Raw genomic sequence first — 18,393 nt, forward strand, 5'->3', positions numbered from 1 at the left:
TGTGCACTCCCATGCTTCTCCAGACAGACACAGATCTGACCTGCAGCAGGGCAGGTCCAAACCCATATGAGCCTGAGCAGCATACTGCTTTTCAGTAGAAGCCTGTCCCGAAGTGACCAATGAAGTCCAGTTCCCTGGGGAGGTAGAGAAGAAATTATCTTTGTTGGAGGAAGTCCCCACATCAAGGACCTAAATCAGAGTCATGTCGACTTGTCACACCACCCTCCACAGCATTTGAGGGTTCATAAAGTTTCCAAGCTGTTTCCAGGTATCTGACCTCAAATGACAGAGCCAGAGCAGGGAAGGGAAGGTTAGGGTCACACTGTCTGTGATCGCTGCTGAGATGATGACAGGGGTCTGTCTCCTCTCCTGGTATCTGCTTTCCATTAGGAGGAATCCACTGATCTTAGCAAAGCAACTTTTGATTTGCTACAGTACAAGCTTGAGGGGGTACCGGGCCCGAGCCCGTTTAACAATAAATAACAGCAAACCACATATGGGAGGTTTCATGGCCTGGATAAGGACTTTGCTGGACTGTGTTCTGAGACCCCCAACTCCATGAAGTCTGGACTGAAGCAAGACAGGAAGGGAGAGGCTAGATTTTCTTTTGGAAAGTGTTCCTTCATACAAAGAAATGAGTATCAGCTGAATGGCACAAATGAACTCCAAGGAGAGTGGTCCTGAGCAGCACTTGAATAGTAACGTCTCCCATTCTGCCCCTTTCTTTGTATTACTCTGTTCTTATTCTAAGTATTTATTTACTGATTATGAGAAAAAACACACGACCTCACAGGACCCCCAGCAGGTGCTCACAGCCTCCACGGGCTCCTTGAACAACCATGGTATTCTCTCCCTGCCTTATTATGGTCCTTTCTTGAATGTGGGAATGTAGAGTTCAGACCTGCTGGAGTATTTGGGGGGATTGCAAGATATAAATAAGCCAGCTGGGGCTTCCACCCACCAGCTCAGCAACATTATATCGTGCTAGTCTTTGTTTTCACTGTATCACCTATTTTTCGGACCAGCGGTATAACCAAGTTGTAAACTGCACACCTTACAAATCAGTCTATCCTGACATTGCTGGAGCGTTCATTACAAGCTGTAAAAAAACACTAGCAAGGAAGGTTTCAGTTCTGCAGCCCAATTTTCCATTGCAATAACCCAATTAACTGGTGTGTGTTTGTTTTACAAAGCTCTAAGCTACAATAAACCATGCCGATACACAGGCTGCAGAAAGCTTCGTAATTAGGACAAGGTGTACAAATTAAACCACTCTTTTTAAACTTCAAACCAGCTAACTTCTGACATACTGTACTGCTGGGGCTTCTGGGACTAAACCCAATTAACATCTTAGTATTTTATAAGCATCGTTTTAATTGCATTTGTATGCAATCTTCTCTCCAAGAGCCTTTCAAGGTGCTAGCCCTCGTTCAGATTTTATTACTTTAGTGATTTAAATCTCCTCTATCTGTGCTTCCCGTTAATAATGACTAGTGCTACTTCAAATGCCGGCCCAACATAAAACTGAGCTCTCCAAAGAATTATACTTTAAAACAGTTACATTTAACTTTATTATTACATTTTTAATTTTTTTCTCCCTCTGTTTGAACATTACGCCTTGAACCATTTTATCAAGCTGTCAGTGCAGTAAGTGCTGGAAGAGTGAATGTTTTACTTCTGGGTGCTTTCCTATGGCACAGCCTCTTGGCCTACACGTGACTCAGTTTGTGCTGTACAACACTGTCTTAGAAAAAGAGCTTTTCTAGGAGCAGCTTAACAACTTGCATGTGCATGGATTTTCAAGATACGGGGAGGAGGGGTTAACTCTGTAAGAGACAGCCTCAGGCTGAGTTCCTTTTGTCATTTTTAGGACAGGACTTGCCCTCCTTCCTCGCCCATCAGAAGCAAGCCCTGTGAAGCTTTACTCATGTGAGTAGCTTTACTGACTGTAATGGGATTGCTCAAGTATAGACAAACTGGGCCTCAATGGGAGCAGTGGAACATTCCATGGAAAATCTGATGCACTCTAAGGAATGTCAATTCCCATCACTGTAATTTTTCTCTGTATAAAATTCTCTGAAGTGCTCTGTTTTTCTTTATGCATCTGCTTCTTTGGAAAATGACCTGCATTTCAAAGATCAGGTAGGATTTGAACAGAGCTGTAGAGGTATTAAGTAGTATAATGGAACACCCTCAGCCCAATTAATAAAATAATATATAAAATGTGTTCTGAGATCCTTTTTCCAGCACATTATTATCCTGTTTCACATTCTTCCAAGGAAGGAAAAAAGCAACAGGAATGTGTTGGATCTCATTGAAATGATGAAATGAATAAAATGTTTATTTTAAAATGCTGGCAGCCAAGCTCAAAATATTTTCCTCTTTGCAAAATGCAACTTAGGGTGAATATAGACTAATGTTACTCTCATTTAGGATTTCTGTTATGTGGATACAAATATTGGGTCTTAAAAATGCAGAAGGTTCCTCCTGAAATATTTTGAACCTTTTCACTTGATTGAGTGTCTTGTCAAACAAAACTGGCAGCAGATCTCTTGGAACTGCCTGAATCTATGCAGATACGATTTCTATCATGCCCTTATTATGTGTAGTCCATAATAAGGATGAGCATGTATAAATCATTTCTGGCTGGCACTTAGGATGCAATACTCAAAGGAGAAAGACATTTCTGTCTTCAAATGTCTAGCAATTTCTGATATTATACAGTAAGTCTCCCCAGAACCATACAATCCTCAATTCCACGCAGCCCTCTTATGAAAGAATGAGACTTTCATATCTTCCTTGCAAGAGCCACCAGTGAGATAAGAATTGTGCAGTTCAGATGTGTGCTGTGCTTCAGCCAGGGTGGCTATATTGAACTTTCATTTGCAAAGCCTTTGCTAACAAAATTGCACAGAGATGAAGGGTTTTGCCTCTATCGTTCCTATATACAATTATCTATGAGTAAGCATTACTTTATATATAGTAGATTATACGGTTATATTATAGGAACACATTTCCTATGGAATGTTCTTCTATGTGCACATCTATAATGTGCACTAAAATAAACACATATATTGTATGAATGTGTTTGTGTTTTCTTGGCAGCGATAATCTAGCTAAGCTTTGGTATTGTAAAATGTAATAGCATATAAAATGATAGATGATCCAAAAAGTTCTAACAAATCATGCCTTCCCCAGATACAGAAATGCAGAGAGCTGGTCAAAACTAAAGAAGCCATTTTAAGAAAACAGTATAAAAAGATGTATGTCATCTCTTTTCCAGTACTGGATTTATAGTTATTTTATATTTCAACTCTTAAAAAAATATTTTTCTGCAACATATTCCAAAAAAAACCCCAGTCCTTTTCCAGAATCCTTTTTCAAGTTTCTCTTTCCTTTTTTATAGGACTTTCCAGGAGGAAAAGATGGGATTTGGAAAACAAATTTTAAAATAATTTGAAACACCATTCTGATCAAATCTTTAATAACAGTATCAGCAGAAACAGACACAGGGAATGCCAAGAAAAATGGATTATGTTAATTAAGTTAACAATTTTTAATGACAGATTTTGTTTCAGGGAGAAAAAGTGATTTTTTTTTTTTATTAAGAGCATTTTCTGCAAAATATTTCAACTACTCTATAAAAACATAAAAGACTAGATATTTTCTATGAAACAGTTCTTCACTGTAAGATGATGAATGATACCTTTAGTATTACAGTTACACATAATAAAATGTTTATTCGTCAGGCTTTATACATTTTATATCTGATTCATTTATACACAAATACATATGTTATAGTAGAAGGAAATCTATATTCATATTTTACTTGACAGATTCTGATTGTTTCCTAATATGCAAACAATTAGAATTTCTCAATGAAGAGTTTAGTAGTTGAGAATCTGAAAAGCAGAGGGCATTTTAGACCAGTACAGTGTGTGGAGCTGTCAGACTTGATATCGCTGAATTTTAGGTGAATTGGAGTGCCTTGTTCCTACGGAGGTTTTTCTAAAGGGGACTAATGTCTTTTGGGAGCCAAGCTCTAGGGAGTAAGGGGCAGAGAGCAGGAGAATATTTTATGCAAAAGAACCGTCTGTCAAGAATGGAATAGAAAATTACACTTCTTTAATGACAAGCTTTTTGTAAAATACAGGGAGCCATGGGGAAGTATATTATTCTGTTTTCTTTCTTTCTATACAGTGGAAAATAAGAGGTGTCACAGTGAGTTATCATGTGCAGTGACCACTAATGCTCCTGTTTAGTGTACAATTGCCTGCCACATTACACACAATCACATGTGTCATTATTATATTAACTGGGTTTATATACTGTTCACCTGATTTCACCTAGCAATGCTTGCATAATTATAGTAAAAGAAAGAAGCTCATTTGGCTAAGGAAGTTTGCTTACAATTCTGTTTTCTGCCTGTTTAAAATGATGGGACCACAGCAAAAAAAAAAAAAAATCTTTATGAAAACTAACACTTTCCAAAAAACCTGTCAGAGGGCAGATCCAGCACTCAGTCATGCAGTCCAGTGGATGCTGGATTATGCCCTGACCTCACTTGCCTTCTTTGCAGATTCAGAAGACAGAGTACTTCTTGAGCAAACCAAAATAAAGCTGCAAGGTTCCCATAGCAAGGGCTGTCTTTATTGGTGTATTGCATAGCTCTGAGTGCAGTTTTGATAGCACAGTGATAAATAAATATATATAAGCAAATTAATTTGCAGTAATTGACAATTAGCAAAGCTGCAGTTGCAGAGCCATTATTTCTGGTGGCAACAGAAAGAACCCAAAGTCACTTTCATATCTCAGGTTTAATTTGGAACTAAAAAGACAATCCTTTGTGTGCAAGCTAAGACAATTTTCTGGGAAATCACTAAGATATGGTAAATGTGGAATGTGGTAATACCATTTCTAGAGCTCCTTTTCAGAACAAAACTGCACTTTCACTAAGAAATGCTGATAAGGGCATTCTGGGATTTAAGCTACAGTTCAGGCTTTGTGGGACAAGGGGAAAAGCAAAAATAAGTCTGGTGATGCAACACTTGCTGGGAATCAATATTCAGCTCCTGGTGTGCATGCTGTGAGTGCGTGTGCTCTATCTAGGCAGTTCCCTGACCCGGCCAGCACTCCTCTGTGCTGTGGTGTGTGATTCACAAGCACCACACGAATCCGGGAGAGCTGGAGCATCCCCAGCTGCCCCTCACGAACAAGCACTCGCTGTACAAAGTGCAAAGGAATCTCTTCCCACTGAGCATATGGCCTTATCATACTTTTAAACACTAGGAACACAGCATTTGAAGTATCCCAGAAAATGGTGGGAAGCAGAAATCCAGAGCAATTTATGTTTTCACTCCTGTTTCTCCTGGAGTTCAGTGTGGATGGCCATTTCCACACTGTAAAGCAATCTGTCATGGTATGTCCAGTTCTATGGCAATGATGCTTCAACCACAGCCCAGCTAAGCCGGAGCTCAGTCTCATTTCTCTTGCAAGCAAGTACCGCATGTGAGGACACTCATTTTCCAATATCTTCTCCAGTTATACTTCCTCTGCTCAGCAAATGTCAGATGCAGCTCTACCACTGGTGCTACTGGAGCATTTCGGGCTTCTCTGGAGAAGAAGGTTGAGGAGAGGGACAGGCAAAATGTTAGACAGGAATCAGAGGTGCAGAGGAGGTGGAAAACCTGACTGACTACAGTGACAGGGAAGGTGTCTGGGAGAAGGAGCAGTGGCCAGTGCCCCTGATTCGTGGGCTGTATCACCTAGCAAGAAGCCCTTATCTGCATTTATCCTGAGTCTCCATTGCCTGGTCATCTGGCTCCTGTTGCGGAGCTCTGGCTTAAAAAGAGCAGTGCAATGCTTCAGCCAAGTGCTCTGGCTCCCTGAGGTGTTGACTGGTTTGTGTTTCCAAGTGTTACTTTAAGAAACCCAGAGAAGTTGAAGTGTGAAAGTTTTATGTTATGTGAGAGAAGAGGTCAGCAGGCATCTCAGTTAGGGAAGAAAGAGCAAGCATGTTTTATTTCCGAAGCTGATGGTGAAAGCTTCAGAGCCCTGAAGCTGATGGTGAGAGCTCCAGAGCCACTCTTTCAGCAGAGGACTTTGTCCTGCAGGCAATGGGCTTCTTAAAGAAGGGAAGGGGGGTGCAAACACAAATTTTCAGTCTGCTACAAAAAGCTTTAGTTTCCAAGGGTCAAGATGGACTTTGGAAAGGTCTTTTAATCCAGTGCTGATGACTGTGTGCACACAAGGCTTAGCATGAGCTTCAGCTGTCTTCAGTGAGGTGTAGAGACGGAGTGCCTCTCTTGTGTGACAAGCAATGATGAAATGTCCTGTTCGACTCTTCAGAATGTGGAGTGTATTGGTTGACTTACCTGGTTTATAGTGGAGTCAGGCAGAGCAGACAGTCACAGGGTAGGTAACCCATCACTTCTACCTCACTATCGTGTTAACACCCTTGGAAATGGGTGCTGGCCACATCAACTTTGCCCCAGACTCCTTCATTTAAGGTGAGGAATGGTACAAGAAAGTCTGTTAGATTCAGCTGTCTTTGTGGCTAATACCAGCTTGGCAACAGCACCCCTGATAAATGCTCCCTGGAGCAGGGGACATCAGGCCAGTTAACTTGCTTTACTACTATGTTAAGACTTTATAGCCATGAGACAAGAAAGGCAGTGGGCAACATCTGTCAAAGGCACTTCCACAGCCCTCTCACTGCAGTGCTTAGGTACCATCGCTGAGGTACCACCTCCCACCTTGGCAGGAGTGGCAGAGAGAAGAGCCGGAGTGGGAAACGAGTGGTACTACCTGCACAATTGTTTTGTGGTTGTTTTTTCTTTTAAATGTAGCTCTCATTTCTGAAGCAAGTCTTTATGAAATAGCAATTCAGTGTTCAGAATACCTAACAGAGCTTTTGTGGCTCTTCTCCAAGCTTAGCAGGCTCTGCAGCTTGGGGAAACCTGAGCTTCCTATCTGTGAAATTCTCCCACCCACATTATCTTCTTCAATATTTGTCTGCAAAAGGATTCCAAAATACTCAGTTGAATTCACAGTGGGCCCAATCCAACACTGACTCAATGAACAACCACCTCCCTATCTTCAGTAGGGGATGACCTGGCTCTCATTTTAAATGATTTGCAAGTCACTTCATCGCCTCATTCTCATAGAGGGCACAGGTCATCTGCTGGACGATGGCAGTCGAGCAAAATGTTGTGCAAAGGCAAGGGTTATTTTCCCCCTCCTAATAAATGCCTACTCTGACATTTCTTGCCCTTCCCTCTTCTGCAGCATGCACTGGGCATTTGTCACAAGAAGCTACTGAACCAGATGGCCCCACAGCTCTGATCCGTCTGGTGGCTCCTGTGTGCCTAGAACTGCTCGGGAAGGTAACAGCAACGCAGAAAAGAGAGACAAACACGAAACCTGTCGCTGCAGTAAAGCATCTCTGCCAGGGCCACAGACGCGGGAGCTGGAAAACGGGCCGTGGGGCCTACGCGTGGCCGTTCCCACACGGCCCGGGGGCCGCGGCGGGTGAGCTGCGGGGGACGAGCCGGGGGGATGCACATGAGCCGCGGCTTCAGGCCTCCGGAGAGGCCCCGGCCTCGGAGTTTCGCGGGCCGTGAGCGCCGGCAGGAAAGGTCAAAAAGCGGCCTCTTGGGTGCGAGGGCGGCGGGCCGGCAGGCGGCGGGCCGGCAGCGGCGGTGCCCGCCTAGATGGCGCTGGCAGCCCAGGAAAGGCCCCGCGCCGGGGAGCAGCCGGGCCCCGCCGTCCCCACAACACCCCCTCCCCACTCCGCCCAAAATGCGCCCGTGAATTATGTAGAGGTTTTAATAGATTGTGTCACACATCTGAAGTTATAGGGATTTGATATAAACCCACCATGCAGTAATTATGAGTGTAAAATACATTCGGGGGGGGGGGGGGGAACATTTTGCAGACTTGCCAAGACTAACAGCTTACAAATAAAGACCCGTTCCTGCTCTGGCCTCGAGCAGCGCCCTGGAGAATTTGCACATGCATTTGAAATGAAACAATCCCCGTATCTCTGTGTTTACTAGGGGGAAAAAAAAATCCAAACCCTTCCTTCCATAGGTCCTTCTATAAATATGTTCCTGGCACTGGGCAGTTTGCAGTCAGAGACTGACGGTCTTTAATGTGAAATAATGCAAGGTTTTTAAGCGAAAAGTTGGCTGCTAGAATTAGTTGGTGTCTTTTTTTTTTTTTTTTTCTGGCTGGAGGTGCTGTTTGCAAGGGAGGGCCATAGGAGCAGCCGGGCCGTCTGCATTGCAAATTAGGCCTGTGACCATCAGCTCCTGCTGTACTACATGGGCAAAGAGGAGAGATGGGAGGAAAGAGCGAGACAGGCGAGTAATGGGCAGGAAGAGAGGGACAGAAACGGAGAGAGGACTACCAAGAAGGATCTGAAATGAAAAGAAACGGGGAGAAAGGGGGGGTGGGGTGAGGTGGGAAGAAAAGGATGGAAGCGGGACAGGGGGAAAGCGAGGGGGAGAGAATAGAGATTAGCGGAGGACGGAGAGAGAGAAATGAACCCAAGGGAGGTGAGGCTGAGCTGGGAGCGGAGGAAGGGCCAGGGGGGCTGGGCAAGGGGAGGCTGGAGAAACACTGGGGAGGGAAGAGCAGAGGTGGCTGTGGGTGGAGTGGGAAATTCAGCTGGAGGGAGACCGGCAAAGTGGCAGGAGTTGGGTGAGGGAAGACACAGAGAGCAGGGAAACACAGATGGATTGCCACCTAAGGAGTGTCCGGTTTCAAGCCCTTGCATGCTTCTGGAGGAAAATCATTTTCAGGGGCTTCTCTGTTGGCTGCTGCTGTGCCATGGGTGATGCTGAGGACTGGGCTGGCCTCTTCCAGGGAAGTCCCTCTGGCTAGAAACTGGGGTTAGTCATCGCAGTTAAGGCCCCAAAAGTCCCAACAGAGAGGATGTGAGTGGCTCCATCAAAGGACAATGTTTATTCAAATATTTGGAGCTTCACGGGAGATGCTCAGGGATGCTCCATCCAGAGCAGACTGTGACCAGGGCCCACCATTTTTGCAGTAATATGTGCAGCTCATTTTCCCCACTTTGTAGCCTATAAAGAATAGCCATGTTTGATGCAGAGGATGGATGCTGCACTGTGATGTTCAAACTACGGCCCGTTGACTCCTGTGGTATTCATAGGAACTTTCAAGGGGATTTGCAAAAGGAAATCAAGAAAAACAAGTTTAGAACCAGTCAACTCACATGCAGCCATATTTGTAGGGATGTCCAATGAGAACAAAGTTGAAATCCACGGGTAGAGAATATCCCACAGTGAGGAAGAACTGCGGTTTGAGGTCGGGACCACTCTTCTGTGCTCAAGTGCCCTGGCAGATCTATCCTTCCCTCACATGTACCATTTTTGCCTTGTGTATAGAAACATCCCATCAGCTTTCTCTCCTCAGGGCTTCCTTCTCCTAGCTTGCCAGTATGTTTTCACAGTTACTCACGGCTCAGGACGTGTTTTAGGGATGCTCATCCAATGAACAGAAGTAGCATGAGGACATGGAGCAATCTGAAAACTTCTTGTGCTTTATTTTTGAGGTTCAAGCAGGACTTCAGTGGCACCCAGGCATGAATTCCCATGAGATGTCTCTTGTTCACAGTGCTGTGTGTACTGCTGCTGGTTTGTGGCCATTTTAAGTAGAAATGTGAGCCCATGCATCAACATACTTCTTACAAAATGAACGTATCTTTAAATAGAAAATGACCTGTTTGTTTCAATGTTGTTCAATGGCCAGCTTCTGGTATATTAATACCTTGTTTCCTAATGTATTAAACTGCCTTCCTTTCCAATAGGAAATGAAGTATTTCTACACAGTTTTTGCTGTTGGAGGAGGAGGGGAGAAAAAAAAAAAAAAAGAAAAAAAGAAAGAAGGAGAGGGGAGTCTGATGGGCTAAGCATAGAGCAGGAGCTGAGATTGTTTTTTCTGGCCAACACACTTAGTGTTGCTGGTGCATTTGCCGCTTCCTTGAAAGGCCAGTGGGGGGAAAAAAAGAGATTAAGGTCATCAAGATAATGCAAAGAATATTCAAACTGGAAGCGGAGGGGAAATACAGAAGGTCTGTTTTTCCAATAGTAAGTAATCAGAGTACAGGAGGATGTAATTTGCAGATTAGGAAAATGAACAAAGACTATAAAATTAACTTTATGGCAGAGAGGAGAACAGTCCATTTGAAGGGGGGAATAAACCAACCTCCATAAAGCTTTATGGCTGATACAATCAGTATGTTGGTTTAAAATAAATAGGAAATATCAGCAAATAATCAACCATGGGGCAGTCTTCAAGCCCTGGTTGTGTTGTAATCTGGATTGGATGTGACACACAACTCAAGATGGGATTTTGGTGCAGTTAAACCTCCACAGATTCCCAGTCCTGGCTGTGTGGGTATGCTTGGGTGTGGGGAGCAGGAGGGAACTGCTAATGTGTGCCAAACATGTCGCCGACAGCTGTCAATCATCCATCCTCTCTTCTTGTGGCAACTTTTCCCCAAGCAAACAAAGCCCAACCCTGTAAATGTGCTTCCTCCACAACGAAATCAAATTGTCTCTCGCACTCATGCCAGCCTGGGAGCAGCTCAGTGGGTGGATCAGAAACAAAAGCTTTTAATTAGCAAGGGGATTGCAAGTTAGTTACAGAGCAGGTTGCTATAACAGGGACCCCCCTATCTAAAATTGATAGAAACCATGCTCAGCTCTGTGCAGAAGAAACTGTAGCCATCTCCAAGGAAAATGTCTCATTTTCCTCACAAGAGGAGCTGTCCTCTTCTCTTGGATCAGTAGGTGCTGAGCTCCTGGTCTGGTCCAAATGAATGATGTCAAACTGGAATAGAAAGATATTTTTCTTACATGATCTTCTCTTTCATCCTAATTTTTATTTCCTTTGCTGTCATTCCTGTTTCTTATTCAACTATTTTTTTTAAGGTGAAAAGAGGAGAAGGGAGGAGTAACACACGCTTCATAGATTCTGTTGTTCATGTTATTCACGCCTGTAAATAACATTTCCAGTAGCTTGTGAGCCTACGACAAGTTTTATAGGACTCAAATGCAAGCCCTCTGAGGAGCTGTAACTCCAGAGCCATGTTCTCCAAAGGACAATTCTCTTATGTCTCTTTGCTATTCCGTTTTCTAGCAGAGAGGAAAAAATACAAGGCAAATAAACAAATATATCCAAAAAAGGCAAATGTAGGGGCTTATTGTCCTCTCGTGAAATTCAAGGTGAATAATTAGGAGTAGCTCCAAAGTTTTTAATGAAGTTGCCTCGATGTAAAACTGCTGTAAGCTCAGGAGTAAGCCTCCCGGGCTGCTTAAAAAGGAGGAAAAGCAAGTTTGCTTAGGAAACAAGCTTTCTCAAGAATGAAATTCTCCTAATTTGTGTGACACATATCCCAGAACAAGATGCTAAAATTCAAACAGTTTTTTTCTTTTAATTTTAAATAAATTGCCTGATCATGAATCTCTGTGATACTGCCATTCTTAGGGTCTATATACTCTCTTCAGAAATAGATAGCAAAACTTGAGGCTTGGGAGGGGTCAAGTGGGCTCTGTAAAATACAAATAGATTCAAACAGTTGTTCAACAGTACCAGACAAAAGTATAAAAATCCTGAGGAATTAAATAGTTCTTTTGGTAAGAATGGGAAAGTTCTGCTACTAACAATGGTTTTTCAATTTGCTTTACATTTCATTATCCCCAGGGTTTAAAAGCACAAGGTGTTAGAATTTTTGTGTGAACTTCTGTTTTCTTAAAATTTTGGGTTTGGTCTTTGCAGAGCACTTGGCTTCAACTTTGTGAATTGGATCAACTGAAATTCAGGAAAAATCTTTCCCTAACAAATTTATAATTTCCTCATTAAAAAATAAAACTTCGAATGAACATTCAGCAAGCTCTGTGAAATCCTACTCAGTTATCAGAAAAAAAAAAAAAGTGCAAAAAATAATATGCCTTTCAAAACATGCAACGTGCTTTCATTGTGCAAAACTTTCAGCATTAGTAGGACTGCATTTAGAATTAAGAATGTGATTTTGTCCCATTGATGTCTCAGTAAAAAATTCAGAGCCACTTTTATGGTAGAGATTTTGAAGCTTTTCTAGTTGTATTTCATTAAATGACCGCGCTTGTCACAGGGATGTACATCTTACTCCTTTAATGGGTCGTCCTGCCCCTTGTGATTAGCAGGCGGAAGCGATTTGATATATTTGTCAAAAGACTGTCCTTTGTGAGCCAAAATAAAACACATTCTCTGATATGCAAGAAGTTAAATACTTTTAGACTGGCTTGGCTTGGGATCTGACATCTTTTAGTAATACTTATTTTTAGGTGGAATCAGTAGTCAGAGACCTTAAAGGCAAGGGCAAGATTTCAAGCCAGATTTATGCTCTTGAACACTTTTGTAAGTGTGTGTGTGTATACACACATATATCACTGCATTTATAGTACCATGTTGTAACTATCTGCGCTGCTCCAGCAACAACACATCTGAATGCCATGCGGTCTTCAGTGCTTTTCACCTTCATAGCTCTCCTGGGAGTTAAGAAAGTGCTATTTTTCCTATTTTACAGATGGGGAACTGAGAGGTTCCTGGACAAGTATGAAGATCGTGACGGTGTGAGGCATTAAGCACAACTTTTCCACAACAAAAACTGTGTATGTTTCAGTCTAGTGAGCCCAATCATTGGGCTTCCTCAGTTTCAGGCAGAAAGGGTGATCTAAGGGGCAAAAGAAGTCCCAGGAAAGCTCAACGTTTACCTGCAAGTGGCAGACCCCTCAAAATGATTATCAGTGTCAGATCTCCCAAAACCCAGCACTCCCTTACTGTGAATGATCCTTCAAAGTGATGCAGGGAGTGGTGGGGGTGTGCAGTGACAGAGGAGAGAAAGGAAGAGCTCCCCCGGTGTCCCAGAGGTCAGGATCTTACCTTGTTTCATAACCTGGCAGTTCTGCTGACCTCAAGAAGTGCTGATGCTCATGTGGAGGAGCACATTTCCAGGAATGGCAATTACAAAAAAGAAGGAAAAAAGACCAAATTCTGGTGCTTTTTGCAGGCGTGTATTTTAAAGCTCTCTATCTAGACTACCAGGCATGCACTGGGCACTTCTAAAGGCCATTCCCTTGCCTACATCATGGACACTTCCCAACTGGAGCAGCTATTAATATTGACCACGTCTTGGGCCTGGATGTCTCAGTGAGCGCAAGCACTCAAGCCTGGGACATGAGGAGCCAGCGAGGTGTTTGCACTGTGCTGGGCAGAAGAATTTTGCACCATCCGCAGTGCAGTGGTATCAGCCGCACTGGTGCTCGGTGCCTGGCCGTGCAGGAGGGTGAGCAGTGGGTTGGAGCACTGTGGGGACACAGGACAAACCGACGGCTCCCACACCAAGAGACTGCAGGCTGAAATCCTTCTTTCTGGCTTTAAGGTATATAGCCATTGCTAATTTTTCAAATCTTTCCCAGACTATTATTTCCACTTCAAACGTAACATATTTGAATTGTTTGTGTAGAAATTTGCACAAATCCAGGCCTTCCACCCTGCTGAGATTTTTGCCTCATTTGACAGCACAATGATGCTTGCCTATTTTGAATGAACCTTACAAGCCACTCTTTGCTGCTTGATTTAGCCTCTGCTCACACTGTGTTTATAGCTTTGGCTTGACTGAATTAGACACTGACTTGCATGATGAGTTTTTCCACTGAAGACACCTCTAAGAGGGTGAAGAGGGTGGGTTAGCAGCAATCCTCCCCACTGATGTTGCTGTTGCCCTCCCCGGTGACTTGATCTTGCGTACGGATGTTACACACATGATGGAGCAGTGCCTATTGGAGCTGAGTCAGCACAAATGACTGCCTCCAGCCAATCTTCATTTTCTGAAACTGGAGTGGCATTTCAGCCCTTTGTGGCTGGTGGAGGTGACACTAAGAGTATGGTCCTTTTGAGGACCAAGGTGGGACCCTGCCCATGTTGGGCTCCACGCTTACCCCAGGTGCTGCTGTGGGTGCAGACCCAGGGAGGGGGACGCAGCCCCCTTTTCTGTTCTGTTGTTCATGCCACCATGGGTCAGGGTCCCTGCTTCCTCCACTCAGCCCTGTGTTATCCTTGTTAGGTGTCCTGGCAAGCTAAACCGTGACAGTCTAACCCCTCTGTTTTATTTGCATTATATTCACATTATTTCTGAACCTTAAGGGTGATGAGTTTGCAGTGAAGCAGATGCTGCTGGTTCTGCTCTTATTTGCTACTTTTGGAGGATGCAGGCGGTGAGCTGAGTCTGTAAAGGGGGAGAGATGGGTTGTTACTGCCTGGGCTTCAGGCAGGCAGCGCTCACTGCAGCATGCAATACAGCAATTCATAAAATGTGACATTCACGTTGGCGGGACACTGCTGTGAACCTATTTTACTCCGTGATAAAGACTACATCTGTCAGGGTTCATCTCCTCGTTGCCGGGTCCATCGGACAATCATGCAGGGCAAACTTGTTATATACAGGGTATAGGACTGGCTCCGCAGCGCATGTACACCAAGCCTGTGTTAGCGGGTATCTCCTGGAGCAGTTACTGCTGCAGAGACTCTCTACACAGCCTGGGTTACACAGAGCCTTATCCTGCGGGGTGCTGGGTGGGATATCATCATCTAAACCTCTTTGGAAACTGGTCAGCATCACACTTCCTCCGGGCTTGAAAGGAAAAACCCATTGTGCATTTCAAAGCCAAGATTTTAGGAACAAAAATGAACCCTTTAATTGTATTTTTCACTTCGGAATGTGAAGGAATCACTGTGAACCTTGAAAGTTTGATATGTACCAGACCAGTAAATAGATTTGGCTTTGTTTTTTTAATGTTTTGCATACTTTGTTTTTCAAACTTTCACCAGCTCTGCTTTGTTTCAGTTAATGAAATTCTTCTATTGCAGCACTGGGACTTTTAAAGCATTTTCGTAACCTCCTGTCTTGGTCTCCAAGGTATAAACATTATTTTATAATTAGCCTTCACAACTATGTTATACATTTGAAAAGGAGGAAAAAAATGTTTTTCCCCCATTTTTATATAGGGGAATTACAGTTTCTATCTGGGGACTGAAAGAATGTGTGTGTATGCGCGCGCAGAGGAGAGAGAGAGATTCAATCTGTCGAAATTTCATCTCCTGCCAGTTACACATGAAATCATCGTTTAGGAGAGAGAGTGGGAAATTACTGAATGCATTAGAAAAATCCTCACTCTATCCTTAATGAAACTGCTTTAAAATATGATGGGAGAGGGAAGATTTAAGGACATTTGTGTTCTACCAAAAAAACATGGGGAAAGAACGTTGACTTTTTGCCCCCTGTTATGTAACTTGGCATTAGGCTCTTGCTAGCTGATACTGATAGGAACTAATTTGTCTCTTGGCCTTATTCCTGTCAATCCCCTATGGTGTTTTCTTATGGCGACTTCATATTGGAATAAAGCTGTCACCAAGGTAACCACATGTGCATATGCACAATCGTGTACATGCACTGTGTAATTAAGTCCAAGTGTAAATAATAATATTCACCATAGCGTGCAGTACTTGAGTGATGCTGCCTAAGGAGCTCTCCTGATGTGTAGAGAGTTAGCCTCACAGTTTTATAAGATGGGGAAACTGAGTCACAGAAGAAGGGGAAAACCTCCCAGGCTCAGGGAAAGGCAGTGCATCAGTCAGAGCAGGGGAACTCACTTTCCTGCAGTGTGGGGTGAGGACCCAGCTTTTTCTATAGGCACCACTTATTAATGCAGTCACTGATCTTTAAGCTCAGGTCCTTTGAAGTGTTTCTGACAGGTTTACTCTCATCCAGGAAGAATTTTTTGTGCATGCAATTAGTTGTAGACAGAAAAGCTTCTCCTCCAACCAGTCTGGGATGGATGCATACACACTCATGTAAGGATCATTACGTTGACCTCAGTAAAATTTGGGTTTAGTCCCAATGATTGTTCCAATCTTTGCAGCAGGGAACAGCCCCACATGAAGGGAAGCTGCCTTGAACCATTTTTGAAATGGTAGCTTTCCTTGCTGTAATAAACCTTCAGGATGTTCTCAACAGAGAGAATAAATCCATCGGAGAGATATGGCTTAATAGATTTTGAATTTTCTAATAAGGAACGTGCCAAGTCTTTCCCAGTAGAAATGTCCCCTTGAATCTTTCATTCAGGTATATGACAGATACTTGAGTTATAGTGCATTTCCAAAGGTTTGTGGGGTTTATTTTTTTTTTTTTTTCCTGTGGAGAGAGACACTCAGCCAAGGTCTAACCTAGAGGAAAGCTTTTACAGATAAAAGAGTGATATAAGGAAGGGGAATATGTGGGAATCAATTGGTCAATTTCTGTTTTCAGCAATCTCATAGAAAAAAATACATGTAAGCATGGAAAAATATTAGTCTATCTCTTTTGAAAGCCTCCAAAAAGATTTGTCTGAGGCATGCATTTAAATGGAAAGGATACAGGTGTTTTCAGAGCTCTTCTAGCCTACAAGCAGGCCTGGGGCAAACCTGAGCATAGAGTATAATGTAACGGGAAACGTTCCTCCATGCTTCAGTAGGAAAATTCAAATAGGCTCATTTCCTCGTTTGAGGAGGACTTTAGATAAGGCGCTCCTGGAGCAAAGTAACCTGTTTGGTGTCTTCCCTGCCGGGAATATTACAGCGAGGGGAGTGAGCGGCGCGCACCGAGCCGCCCAGCGCGGCAGCGGCGCGGCTGCTGCCCACGCGGGGATGGGGCTGCCCGCGCGGGGATGGGGCTGCCCGCGCGGGGATGGGGCTGCCGGCGCGGCCGCCGCGGGGAGGGATGCTGCAGCCAGCCCCCCCTGCGCTCGGCACCAGCTATCCCCAGGATTTGTCGGGTGCTAACTCAGCACTGCTCCCTCTGCCCCTCTCCCTTTCCCTCTGCCAACCCCCCCGCGTGCACGCCTTGAGCTGCTGTCATTTAGGAACTACTGAAACTTGAAAATAAGTTGCCCGAGTGAGAAGTGCGGCAGGGACCCGCGCTCCCAGAGAGCCCTGCCTGTCGCAGAATAAAGCATCTGTGCTTTGCTGGAGCCTGTCTGCCTCCTGCTCCCCCTCCTCCTCCCACCCCATCCCTTTCAAGGAAAGGCTCTGAAATATGTTTTGATTTCATTTTGCAAGTAGTCTGCTAAAAACATTTCTTTCCAGCCTTTTCTCTAAGTTTGTTTTCTTTGCTAGTTCAGTCTTTACAAGAAACAACAACTTTCTTTTTTTTCTCTACCCATTAAGAATAATATTTTTTCAAAAGTTTAGGCAGAATCCAATAACATATATTTCATTGCAAGAGCTAAAATAGGAAGGGAGCTCTTCTAAAAAATCTAGCCCCAGTTGTGACTGCAAAGCAATGCAGGTAACCAGCAAATAATTAAGGCTAGCACAGATATTCAGTATCAGTTGGGTTGCAAAATTCCCTTTCCACCAAAGAAAATACCAGGTGAAAAGATTATATTAATTGAGATGTTTTTTCAGAAGGTTTACAAAGTATTCTCCCTTCACCTCTCACTGTATATTTTTAATAACTCTTGAAAAAATATCAATTGCCATAAATTCTTTTTTGCTTCTTCTTTTTTTTTTTTTTTTTTTTTTTTTGTTATTAGTTTTGTATAATCCTTGACCTTGGATGCCAAAGTAGTTAATACATTTCTTAAAGCTCCAGCACCAGGCATCGTGTAAATACCTGCTTTTGTGGCAAAGCAGAAAATATGCTGACAGGGGGAAGAACTTTGGTTAATCCTTGTGAAGCCTTAAATAAAAGCAGAAAAAGATTCTAAATATTTTTAATTATATTTTTTTAAGCAAAGCTCATCAGAGTTGAGGACCTGATTCATGGTGCCTGAAAACTTCAGCTTGACAATGCTACATTGATTGTGATATGGTTTTTGTCTAATAGAGCAGAAAAAGGACTAGACTTGAATTCAGCTTGCCTAACTAGATGTTGATGTCTTTCATCAAAGAAAAATACTGACTTGCTGTTTAGGGTTGCTCAGTTCAGTTTACAGAGCAGCCCTTCTATTTTTAAATGTTAAAATATTTTTAATATCACTTCAAAAATAAACTGACCAGTAACCAACCAACCAACGAACCACTAATATGTCTAATTTATATAGACATTTCAAAGAACTAAAAGAAAATGGTAAGCTAAGTGTTCCCTTACATAAAATAAATCTTTTCAGTGAAAGTTTTCAGCTGCTTCTGAAATACAGGAAAATCAAAATTATCACTGGCATTCACAAGCCAATTATTGAACTCAACGGCATGATTCTGAATTTCCACTGATTTAATTAAGAGCAACATTTGGCCCTAGCTAGAAGCAATAATAAGTGCTTCTTCATTAGGTGTTTTCAGGGTAAT

General features: G+C 43.1%; 1 long non-coding RNA gene across 1 annotated transcript; it reads left to right on the forward strand.

Moving 5' to 3' along the window:
- The first annotated feature begins 1,228 nt into the window (after positions 1 to 1,228).
- On the forward strand, positions 1,229 to 16,749 carry LOC122153221. The gene is made up of 3 exons (XR_006165084.1): positions 1,229 to 1,241; positions 3,217 to 3,219; positions 16,720 to 16,749. It is a non-coding gene; the product is annotated as an uncharacterized LOC122153221 (long non-coding RNA).
- Positions 16,750 to 18,393: the final 1,644 nt, after the last annotated feature.

This window comes from Tyto alba, unplaced genomic scaffold (genome assembly GCF_018691265.1).
Source record: "Tyto alba isolate M040663 unplaced genomic scaffold, T.alba_DEE_v4.0 Super-Scaffold_17, whole genome shotgun sequence".
Classification (NCBI taxonomy): Eukaryota; Metazoa; Chordata; class Aves; order Strigiformes; family Tytonidae; genus Tyto; species Tyto alba.